Source organism: Ascaphus truei, chromosome 11 (genome assembly GCF_040206685.1).
Source record: "Ascaphus truei isolate aAscTru1 chromosome 11, aAscTru1.hap1, whole genome shotgun sequence".
NCBI lineage: Eukaryota > Metazoa > Chordata > Amphibia > Anura > Ascaphidae > Ascaphus > Ascaphus truei.
The window spans coordinates 40,979,147-40,991,368 of record NC_134493.1 but is presented as its reverse complement, the minus strand read 5'-3'; the positions used below and the strand labels follow the sequence as shown (position 1 = coordinate 40,991,368).

At 54.4% G+C, this 12,222-nt stretch overlaps 1 protein-coding gene across 2 annotated transcripts in view; it reads left to right on the top strand.

The window, feature by feature from the left end:
* Positions 1 to 1,392: 1,392 nt before the first annotated feature.
* The window catches only part of EPN2 (epsin 2), a 34,374-nt gene continuing 23,544 nt past the window's right edge, over positions 1,393 to 12,222 (top strand). The window contains exon 1 of one of the 2 annotated variants that reach the window (XM_075565801.1): positions 1,393 to 1,627. The gene's annotated coding sequence lies outside the window, so the exon portion shown is untranslated. The remainder of the gene's footprint in view (positions 1,628 to 12,222) is intronic. The other variant, XM_075565800.1, reaches the window with a different exon arrangement.

Sequence of the window (12,222 nt, the reverse complement as noted above, 5' to 3'; positions counted from 1 at the left end):
AGGGCCCTGACCAATTCAGTCTTGAAGTGAGAACCCCCCCCCCTGACATGCCTACGGTTATTACCACGCCGAGTGCCCCCACCTATCCTGCAGTCGTCACTCACCCATTCCTTGTAGATTGTAAGCTTCTCAGACCAGGGACCTCATTACTGATTGATTCATTATGTTTTGAGTTGCATATGTTTCTAGGTTTTGTTCTTCTCCTCACCCCCTTATCGCGCTGCTGCAGCAGAATATAAGTAAAAGATAATAATAATATATTGCTGAAGCACCATGCCCAATTATGTATCATTGTGATGTCTGAGTTATCACATAAAAAAATCAGGGGATGTAGAGGAAAAGGCCTATAAATGTGTCAGCATGAGGCCGTGTACCCGTGGTACTGATAGCAGCTGTCCAAGAACAGATCCTTCCTATCCACCTTGGTCAACTCACTGCAGAGTTGACACTTCTAACCCTACATGTCCCAGACAGTGTACTTCTGCTCCCAGACAGTGTAAGCCAGGGGTGGCCAACTGCAGTCCTCAAGGGCTACCAACAGGTCACGTTTTCAGGATATCACTGCTTCAGCACAGGTGGCTCAATCAGTGGCTCCATCGAAGCCACTGATCCCACACCCCTTCCATCCAACCTCACCCCTTCCATCCAAGCTCACCCCAATCCCGCACCCCTTCCATACAAACTCACCCCAATCCCGCACCCCTTCCATACAAACTCACCCCAATCCCGCACCCTTTCCATACAATCTCACCCCTATCCCGCACCCCTTCCATCCAACCTCACCCCTATCCCGCACCCCTTCCATCCAACCTCACCCCAATCCCGCACCCCATCCATCCAATCTCACCCTTATCCCACACTCCTATCCAATCTCACCCCTATCCTGCATCCTCCATCTAATCTCACCCCCATCCCGCACCCCCATCCAATCTCACCCCTATCCCACACCCCTTCCATCCAACCTCACCCCTGTGCTGCACCTTCCAACCAATCTCACCCCTATCCCGCACCCCTTACATCAATCTCACCCCTATCCCGCACCCCTTCCATCAAATCTCACCGCTACTGTATCCCGCACCCCCATCCCGCACCCCTTGCACCCTTTGTGTCGCTTCTAGCTCCAGACTGTAAGCTCTTGAGTTCACAGACTTCTTGTGCCTGTAATATTCTATGATATATATATATATTTATATATATTATATATAATATATATATAATATCATTAGTGCACACCTGTCCAGCACTTTCTGGTGGAGAAGCCTGGGAGACAGTATGTCTATAATATAATAATATTATATATATTTATACAACCAAACCCACGGAGCAGGGATTGCAGGGAAATTCCCCCCTCCTCTCCCCCCTCCCTTCCAGGCTCTTGTTTCTCTCCCTCCCTTCTCTCCTCCCCTCATCCTCCTCCCTCCCTGGCTGTCTCACATCTCCCTGCCGCCGGTCTGGGGCTCAGCAGACACCCGATCCTCCTCACCCGTGACCCGGAGCCTGAGCTCTCACCCTGAGCTGGGAGGGGTGGGGGGAGAGGAGCACCCTCCCTGCCCCTGGCAGAGCGCATCAAAGAAGCCCACCCCTGGCACAGAGAAGACCCTGCAGGCAAGAGATCGAGCCCAGTGGGGTGAGTCTGTCTTCCTTCATTTATGGGGTGTATGGGTTTTTTTCAGACCCTAACCCCCCATCTGATCCTGCGAGGAATCCCTAATAATTCCCCATCTATCTGCTCACGGAGGGGGCCTGTTGCATGAGAGGTAAAGGAAGAGGCCTCTTCTTTTGGGTTGGAATGTACCCCTCCCCCTTTTCCTATTTTGGGTGGGAATGTACCCCTCCCCCCTTTTCCTAATATAGATGCATCTATTAACCTCTTCACTGCTGGCCCCTCCAACATCGGGGCACCCATCACCCTCTGATTAAATTGTTAGCTCTGTGGGACAGCCGCACACTGTACTCCTGGGGTGTGTATCCCTTGGGTGTTTTGTTTTTATTGATACTGCTGTATACATTGTCTCTGCCACAGTACAATAATAACACCCCATCACCCCAAACACGCCACCCCGCAGCCCGCACACAGGGATGGGCGCAGCTGGCCGGCCCGGTGGGTGCGTGGGTTCGCATTATTCGCTCCCATGCCAGGAGGGTCTGCCACATAACTTCGCGTGCTATCAGATCAGGCAGGGCTGAGCTGCTGCCTGGCTCGCTCTCCCCTTGGGGTGGGGGTAGGAAGTTTAGGGCTGAAGCAGCCTGGATACTGATTAGCAGAGGCATTGTCATTGTCTCATATTGTCACCAGAAGCCTTTATCCCCAGGCTTTTGCTGGGTAGAGTAAGTCTCCCTGCACCCCCCCCCCTCACTTTGCCTGTAAACTGTTGCTTTTTGGTTGAATCTTTCTGGGGCAGAGGGGCCTGGAACACATTGCGGAGGAACGTAAAGGGTTAAACGGGATCCTATATAGCAGGAGAGTCCAAGTGCAGCCCTTCAGGGCCACCAACAGGTCAGGCTTTTACGGCTATCCCTGCTTCAGCACAGGTGCGTCAGTCGTTGACTGAGCCACTGATTGAGCCACCGGTGCTGAAGCAGGGATATCCTTAAAATCTGACCTGTTGGTGGCCCTTGAGGACTGGAGTTAGCCACGCTGCTATTTTTAAAGTCTCATTCCCAGTGATGGGACACCCGCCCCTCCCGTCACTGTTCCCGATCTCACAAATCCCTCAGCAATTTCGCAGTTTGGGGAAACATTGATGGGAAAACCATATCTTGCAGGTTCTGTGAAAGTGTGCGTCTCAAAAAAACCTGCTTCATATGTAGCAACAAACAGAGTGGCTGTGATAGCACTTACCCATGTAACATGTTTTTTTTTTATGTCTGATGCTTTTATTAACCATTTGGTTGCTTAAGAGGCCAGCGATGTGTTTTAGGCCCTTCTGGCAGAGATACGGCGAATGTATGCCGCAATTATTCCAATGATGCAGTGATCCTGAGTGGGTTGTATGCCAGGGCAGGGGGATCATTTTAATGTGGCCCTGGAAATATAATATTTTTTATAATAATGTTATTTCATCTAGCGCGTTTCTCCCAATGGGACTCAAAGCGCGTCACAATTACAGTATAGCGTGTGGTACGCAGCACAGAGGAATGTTACAATCTCTGCCCCCGTAGAGTTTACAATCTATGTTTTTGGTGCCTGAGGCACAGGGAGATAAAGTAACTTGCCCAATTTATAGTCATCATGTCTCCAAATAGGGATTTGCGGCGGCTTTCATAATGACCGATGGGGTTGGAAGGGAAAAGGAAAATGAATAGCAACTGAAATAATATCCTCGGTTATCCGCCAGAATCCGTCCCGCAAACCGCCGTCGGATAGCGGATCCATTGTTAATCCGCGGCGGTGAGCATCGAATAAACCGCTCTGACGTCGGTTAATGCGTTCAGCGGGATGCGTTGTCCGGCGTCGGATAATCTGTACATATATATTTGATTCTCATGAGCTGGGGCTACTTAAAAAACTGAAATCCACGTACGTAGCGCGTATTAAGGTGGCAGGCTATGCTGGTCGGAATATTGCTACCTGAGCTGATCTGTGGTCCCCGTGACGTCGGCGGACCATCCAGTTCCCGAGCGTCGAGACGTCTTTTTCCATCGGACTAGAATACTTGCGCAGTGGACTCGAAAAGTCAGCGGGGTCGGCCCCATCTCTGATAGCCAATAGAATGCCTTGATGTCATCGGGAGATCACGTCACTTTCTATTGGTGATCCCAACTATCAAGTTTTTGATTTTCTCAAAAAAGCTAACCCCCCCCCTTAAAACTCTTGGTGTCTGGGAACTGGGTGGGGGTTCCCGGAGGTCAGGGAACCACGGATCAGCTTTTGGGACCCCTCCCCCCCATTGCTGCTCTAGCCCCAGTGTGTTCCAGGCACAGGGGTGCGGATTCGGATAACTTTAAATAAGATCATTTGCATGAAAGTGGTTATTTTTAGCAACAAAAAAGCATTTCTTGGCATTGTATCTCCCGGTTTCCAGTCTCTCTGTCAGGTGTTGACCTTTTCCACCCCAAAAAATGATTTCAAACTTTGGCCCAAGAAAGTGGTGACACAGAAGTTGGGGGAGGCGGAGGGGTGTAATGTTTCCTCCCATATGCTTCTCGGGGCGGAGTGAAAAGAAACCCCACTGATATTCCTGTGCTGTATTATTTCCCCCAAACAGAAGAAGATATATTAGGAGAAACTAAATGTAACAGAGCTGGGTAGCAGGGTAATGACTGGGTAGCAGGGTAATGACTGGGTAGCAGGGTAACATTGCTGGGTAGCAGGGTAACATTGCTGGGTAGCAGGGTAATGACTGGGTAGCAGGGTAACATTGCTGGGTAACAGGGTAACATTGCTGGGTAACAGGGTAACATTGCTGGGTAACAGGGTAACATTGCTGGGTAGCAGGGTAATGACTGGGTAACAGGGTAACATTGCTGGGTAGCAGGGTAATGACTGGGTAACAGGGTAACATTGCTGGGTAACAGGGTAACATTGCTGGGTAGCAGGGTAATGACTGGGTAGCAGGGTAATTACTGGGTAGCAGGGTAACATTGCTGGGTAGCAGGGTAACTGGGCTGGGTAACAGTGCTCGGCTTCAGAGTTTTTTGACAGGTCTTTGAAAAACCAAAACAAACAATACAGAAAGCTTGTTGCAATATTTATTTTTGTTAAAATAGGCACTTAGTGTATATGTCAAGCAGGACACATCATTTTTTCTTAGTCACAGGAACAAACCTCTCTCCTCTTTCTCTCGTCCAAAATGCACACACATGCCTGACATTTCGGACCCCAGGGGGACCTTCTTCAGGGGTCCGAAAAATCGGGCATTTGTGTGCATTTCTGGACCCAATAAACGACTTTTTGTGATTGTCTCTTGTGCTGTGCCGGTATATTGCGTCTCTAGGGATCCTGAGTGACTGTAATTATTTACCCTTTATCGTGCACCACACCTGCCTCTGCTGAAGCTTTCCTTCATTGTGTGTTGCCATTGTGTGTGTGTGTATGTGTATACAATCAGCTACCAAATGTTCTTGTTTATCTAGGACACTCCAAGTTGGCACAGGTCTGTATAACCGCACATGTAGGTCAAGAATAACTAAACCGCGTAACATATTTTTTCTAAAAATCATCAAAAGGGTGTGTTATCTACAATAAACTTTGCTCTTTTGCAGCATTCCTCGACTTTTGTCTCCAATGCATTTCTGGGTCACAGAAACCTGCCCCTTGCAAACATTGGGTACTTGCAATTGTAAGCCAAAGCTGGGACTTGAGAGGAAGATCACTGCTTTGTAACAGAGACTAAAGTTACGTTGTTCAGCAATAAGTAATGTCAGGGAAATGAGAGATGGATCGTGTGATTAAACCGCTCATCTAGATCAGGGGATGCCAACTCCAGTCCTCAAAGGCCACCAACAGGTCAGGTTGTCAGGATATCCCTGCTTCAGCACAGGTGGCTCAGTCAAAGGTTGCCAGCTTGAGCCACCTGTGCTGAAGCAGGGATGTCCCTAATACCTGATCTCTTGGTTGGCCCCTGAGGACTGGAGTTTAGCACCGCTGTTCTAGAATAATGACAAGCCTGGAACCTTAGAACAGGGGCTGGATAGTAACGATATACAGAATACTGCTGAATATATACATGAATATTTCAATCTGAAGGTGTGTATGAGACAAATGTTGTCCTCTCCCGCTCTGCGGGAATCTTCACATTCCTCCGGTATAAAAGTCTGCAATCTTATGGGAAAACACAGACGCTAAAAGAAACCAGAGGTCACAATGTCATTGTATTAGTTGGAACTTTTATTCATTTGTTACTTTTTTTGACTCCCCATAACATCTTTTGTGTTGTGTTGTAGCCACTTCCAGCTTCACATTGCAAAGCCACACAACGTCACACTGACAAGACCGAAACGGTAGAAACGGCTGTCTGTGAGTAGGGTTGCAGGCCATGCACTTCCGTAACCCAGGCTGCGCTGAAAAGCTGTGTAGTGCGGCAGGCATAAGCTTATAGGGGTCAATGTTAAAATGGGTGATGCCAGAAGTGACACTGTGAGTGCTCATTTGCATGTCATTACCCAGAATCCCTGGGTGCAGCGGAAGCACTGTATGCAAAGCTAGGGGTACGCCAACTTTTGCTCCTGCGGCCCCCTGCCTTGTGTCCCCCTCGGCTCGCGCCCCCCACCCCCTTTGCTAAGTGCGGCATCAAATGACGTGCGGGGTCATGTCTCACGTGACCTGTGGCGTCATGTGATGCCGCGTTGTTATGGCAGCACGTGTGACGTCACGCCGCATGACCCCCCGCGGCGTCATTTGATGCCACGTTGCCGTGGAGACGTGTCAGACGGCGGTAAGTTGATTTAATTTGAATGCCTTGGGGAAGAGCGCGGGGCCCGCGCCCCCCCTTGAAAAATCCCACCCCCCCAGTTTGCACACCCCTGTGCTAAGCGATAATGGGGAAACCTGTCTGACACGTGAATGTGCTCACGTGATATTTGTATTTGCTGTAACTTGCGTTTGAAGCAAAACCGATACAAATTGCATCATTTTTATCGTGCGTCTCTTTGCACCAAGCTTTGCGCTGTGTGCGTTGGCGCGTGGTTTGGGGGAGTTACATGATATGGACATGTACTAAATCAGGGGTGGCCAATGACTGAGCCACTGATCGATCCACCTATGCTGAAGCAGGGATAGCCGTAAAACCTGACCTGTTGGTGGCCCTTGAGGACTGGAGTTGGCCGCCCCTGTTCTAAATGATGCGCCGCCATGTGTCGCTTTGTTCTTTCAATTGAGCCCAAAAATTTGGGACGTGACATGAAACTTTTCTGGCTAGTAACCTACTCCAGTAGAAAAGGTTTGCCGACACTGCGCTGGTCTTGTGTCCCATCAATAATGTGTTTATTATACAAATGTTTCGGTCCCTATTCTAGGACTTTTATCATGTTGTCAACCCTACTCTTCTCAAACCTGTCCTTATCTGAGAGCCAATAAAGATGTGGGGAGGGGGGGCACCTTGTTACCCAAATGTGACACCTCTTAAGTATTGTGTGAAGTGAGACTTGGGAGGGGTTTGATTTTATCTGGCTGCTCCCTTTTGCGTGATGTCCCTGTGTGATTAGCAAGCCCCTGGTGATCACACAGTGACATCACACAAAAGGGAGCAGCCAGTGGACATCTGCGTTGCCCCAAAGGCGGACAGCCTGATGGGGCTCCCCAAGAGCTGCTCGCCTCTGCACATGACCAGCGTGCTAAGGGTTAACATGTGCTTGTACTTTGTGGAACTTCAACCCCACCCACTGGAATGTTAATGAGCCAAGAGGACACAAAGAACTTTGTTTTCACAGCTGCATTGAATCTCAACCACCCCAGTGTACATCTGTGTTGCCCCAAAGGCGGACAGCCTTTGGCGCAGCCAAAGGGTGTGAGCCATTTGGTGATGTTAAAGCTGCTGTATTTCAATCTCAAACTCACAAGCCCTTTTTCCCCTTAACCCAATTTTCCAACTCTATCTGTCCATGAAATGTATGTGAACTGACTAAATAACCCTGTTCATTTAATGTAACCATGTATTGTTATAACTCTGTGCCCAGGACATACATGAAAATGAGAGGTAACTCTTAATGTATTACTTCCTGGTAACACATGTTATAAATAAAATAAAGGATAAAATCAAACCCCTCCCAAGTCTCACTTTACTTAATACGTAGAGGTGTCACATTTGGGTAACAAGGTATCAATCACCCAGGTGAGACCCCTTACATGTCACTGAAATTTGTTCCTTTTGGTCCTAGTAGGGACTGTCCCTTTAAGAGGTATCACATTCTTAAATTCAGGAACAGAACCACTGCTTGTTTGAGGGCCCTTGTTCTCTGTCCTAAACATGTTTTTATTATCAAATGTCTTCCTAGCCCCTTTCTTGCCACAGAGGAGCGGCTCCAAATTGCGGAGTGATTTGTTACAGGCTTCTGTGGCAAGGCATGGGGTAAGAATGACATGGGTGGAATAATGAGACATTGATACTCCTGCTACCCAGGAAAGGGGGGACAGCAGGCAGCCATCTATAAAGCTCCCTGAAAAAAAGTACTAGCAGACATGTCTGCGGAAAGAAAGAAAGGTTAAGGGTCACGGCAGACGGCCTAAGAAAAGCCTGTTCTAAGGTGAAATGGTGTGTTTTCAGAGCATAGTGTAGCCTCCCCCGTTAGCTAATTTTGTAACATCCTGTGTTAGCTGTGCAGACATTCCCCAGCCGTTAGAATGAATTCCATCTGCCTGGACACAGCCCAAGAAAGTGTGTGCGTGTGCGTGTGCGTGTGCCCGCTGGAAACCTGCTCGGACTTGCTTTATAACTTAACAGGATGCAGATGGCAGGATCATGTCCATATAAAGACACCGCGATGTGGCATCTCGCTGGGAATAAACACTTTGGAAGCATTTCAGGCCTGTACGCACATATACGTTTGTGCCGTTAACCCCATTCACTGCCAGAACATTGCAAGCCACTCTGGGTAAGGAAGGGTTAACCCCCCCCCCTGAATATATCAGGGTGCTGGGTGTTCCTGATGATACTTTGTGTTCTGTATTTTGCTAACTAACTGGGTACATTGCATCTCTTGTACAGTTTATGCTGATGTAGAAGTCCGGAATATTTGGGGGTTCAGTGTTGGGGTAATACTGACTGACCCATGTATACAGAGCCCGTAGCGCTGGCCGCGGGCCTGGTACTAATCTGCCGGTTCTATTGACGTATTCCTGGATCACAGGTTCTGGTTTAATGGGAAGATGATAGTCCCATCCATTTGAATGGAGTTGAAGTCTTCTCCAGCACAGGAAAGCGGATTTATGGCCTAATAAATATGGGCCATGGACTCTGCCATATGTAAGACCTTTACGTAATACTTCCTACCCCAGCTTCTGCCAACCACATTTTTTGGGAGGCAGTTTACTGCATCTTATACTATATTAGTGAAAGCACTGTATGTTTGCCTGCCTGGATGTCCGGTGTCCCTAGGGGAAATCTCATTGGTCCCTTGGCCCGCCCGCCCCCGCACACCTCTCATTGGCCTGAAGCGGAGTGACGGGCCAAAGGACACACAGGGACACACACACACACAGGGACACACACACACACACACACACACACACAGACACAGACACAGACACAGACACAGACACACACACACACACACACACACACACACACACACACACACACACAGGGACACACACACACACACACACACACAGTGACAGACACACACACACACGGACACACACACACACGGACACACACACACACACACACACACACTGTTACATACATTAGCGGGGCTCACAGTTAGCAGCACCCGCGCGCACCTCCTCCTCTCCCCGTGTCTCCCGCGCTTTCACCCCGCCCCCCCCCTCCCCCGGCGCAGCTACATTCAGCGGGGGACACACACTATTATTACCCCTTCAGCGCCCCCCCCCCACCCAGTGTTAGCGGCCGTGCGAGACCCCCCCTCTATATCTCCTACCTCTCCCCCCCCCCCCACACATATACATGCCCCCCCCCTCCCCGGCGCTACAACTCACCCCTCCCCGGGCGGGGGAACAGCCAGTGGCCAGGCAGGCTGCCTCGCGGCGCCGAGTGCCCAAGATGGCGGCGCCCGGGACACAGCGGGGAGCGGCCACAACACGCTGCCTCCCGCCTCAGATCCACGTGGGACCTGTCGGATGGGTGAGTGAGCGGCCTTCACCTCCCCTCCACCCCCCCTTCACCTCCCCTCCACCCCCCCCTCCCCTCCAGTGTCAGTGTCTCCCCGATACCCCCCCCCCCCCCCGGCGCCGCTACAGTCAGCGGGGGAGCGAGCGAGCGCCCGGGGACACAGCGGGAGAGCGGCCACAACACGCTGCCTCCCGCCTCAGATCCACGTGGGACCTGCCGGACGGGTGAGTGAGCGGCCTTCACCTCCCCTCACCCACCCCTCACCCCCCATCACCTCCCCTCACCCCCTTTCACCTCCCCTCACTCCACTTCTCCCTTCCACCCCCTTTTACCTCCACCTCCCCTCCACCCCCTCCCCTCCACCCCCCCCCTTCACCTCCCTTCCACCCCCCCCCCCCTTCACCTCCCTTCCACCCCCCCCCCTTCACCTCCCTTCCACCCCCCCTTCACCTCCCTTCCACTCCCCCCCCTTCACCTCCCCTCCACCCCCCCCCTCCACCCCCCCACCTTCACCTCCCCTCCACCCCCCCCTTCACCTCCCCTCCACCCCCCCTTCACCTCCCCTTCCCACCGCCTCCCCCCCCTTCCCACCGCCTCCCCCCCTTCCCACCACCTCCCCCCCCCCTTCCCACCGCCTCCCCCCCCCTTCCCACCGCCTCCCCCCCCCCCCCCTTCCCACGCCTCCCCTCCACCTTCCCACCGCCTCCCCCCCCCTTCCCACCGCCTCCCCCCCCCCCTTCCCACCGCCTCCCCCCCCCCCCCTTCCCACCGCCTCCCCCCCCCCCCTTCCCACCGCCTCCCCCCCCTTCCCACCGCCTCCCCCCCCTTCCCACTGCCTCCCAGCCCCCCTTCCCACCGCCTCCCCCCACCCCTTCCCACCGCCTCCCCCCACCCCTTCCCACCGCCTCCCCCCCCCCTTCCCACCGCCTCCCCCCACCCCTTCCCACTGCCTCCCCCCACCCCTTCCCACCGCCTCCCCCCCCCCTTCCCACCGCCTCCCCCCCCCCCTTCCACCGCCTCCCCCCCCCTTCCCACCGCCTCCCACCACCTCCCCCCCCCTTCCCACCACCTCCCACCCCCCTTCCCACCGCCTCCCCCCCCCCCCCTTCCCACCGCCTCCCCCCCCCCTTCCCACCGCCTCCCCCCCCTTCCCACCGCCTCCCCCCCCTTCCCACTGCCTCCCAGCCCCCCTTCCCACCGCCTCCCCCCACCCCTTCCCACCGCCTCCCCCCACCCCTTCCCACCGCCTCCCCCCCCCCTTCCCACCGCCTCCCCCCCCCCCTTCCCACCGCCTCCCCCCACCCCTTCCCACTGCCTCCCCCCACCCCTTCCCACCGCCTCCCTCCCCCCCTTCCCACCGCCTCCCTCCCCCCCTTCCCACCGCCCCCCCCCCCCTTCCCACCGCCTCCCACCACCTCCCCCCCCTTCCCACCACCTCCCACCCCCCTTCCCACCGCCTCCCACCCCCGCCTTCCCACCTCCTCCCACCCCCCGCCTTCCCTCCGCCTCCCCTTCCCACCTCCTCCCCCTTCCCACCACCTCACCCCTCCCCCCCTTTCCAACACCTCCCCCCCTTCCCACCACCTCCCCCCCTTCCCACCACCTCCCCCCTCCTCCCCCTTCCCACCACCTTCCCCCTCCTCCCCCTTCCCCCTCCTCCCCCTTCCCACCACATCCCCCCTTCTCTCCCTTTCCACCACCTTCCCCCTCCTCCTTCCCACCACCTCCCCCCTTCCCACCACCTCCCCCCTCCTCCCCCTTCCCACCACTTCTCCCCTCCCCCCCGCTCCCCTTTCCCCCCCCCCGCTCCCCTTCCCCCCCCTCCACTCCCCTTCACCCCCCCTCTGCTCCCCTTTCCACCCCCCCCTCTGCTCCTCTTCCCCCCCCCCCCTCCACCTCTTTTTCCCCTTTCCCCTCCCACCCCCTCCCACACTTCCCCCCCCTCCTCTAACCCTTCCCCCCCCTCCTCTAACCCTTCCCCCCCCCCTCCTCTAACCCTTCCCCCCTCCTCCACCCCTTGCCCCCCTCCTCCACCCCTCCTCCCCTTCCCGCCGCCATTCGCCTTCATGCCCGCCTTACCGCCTCCCCACCCCCGCCTCTGCCTTTCACCCGCCCTTACTCCGGCCGCCTCTGCCTTTCACCCACCGCCTCACAGCCGCTGCACGCACTCAACAGACACCCGCCACACTCGACACATACCTGCCGCCACACACACCTGCTGCCTCCCGCCCCTACGCACCGACATCACTGACCCACCGCCTCACACCCTAGCAGGACCCCCACTCACAGACAGCACTCACAACCCACGCGCCAGCCGCCGCCTCACACCCTTGCAGGACCCCCACTCACAGACAGCACTCACAACCCACGCGCCACCCGCCGCCTGACACCCTAGCAGGACCCCCATTCACAGACAGCACTCACAACCCACGCACCACCCGCCGCTTCACACCCTAGCAGGACCCCCACTCGCACACAGCACTCACAACCA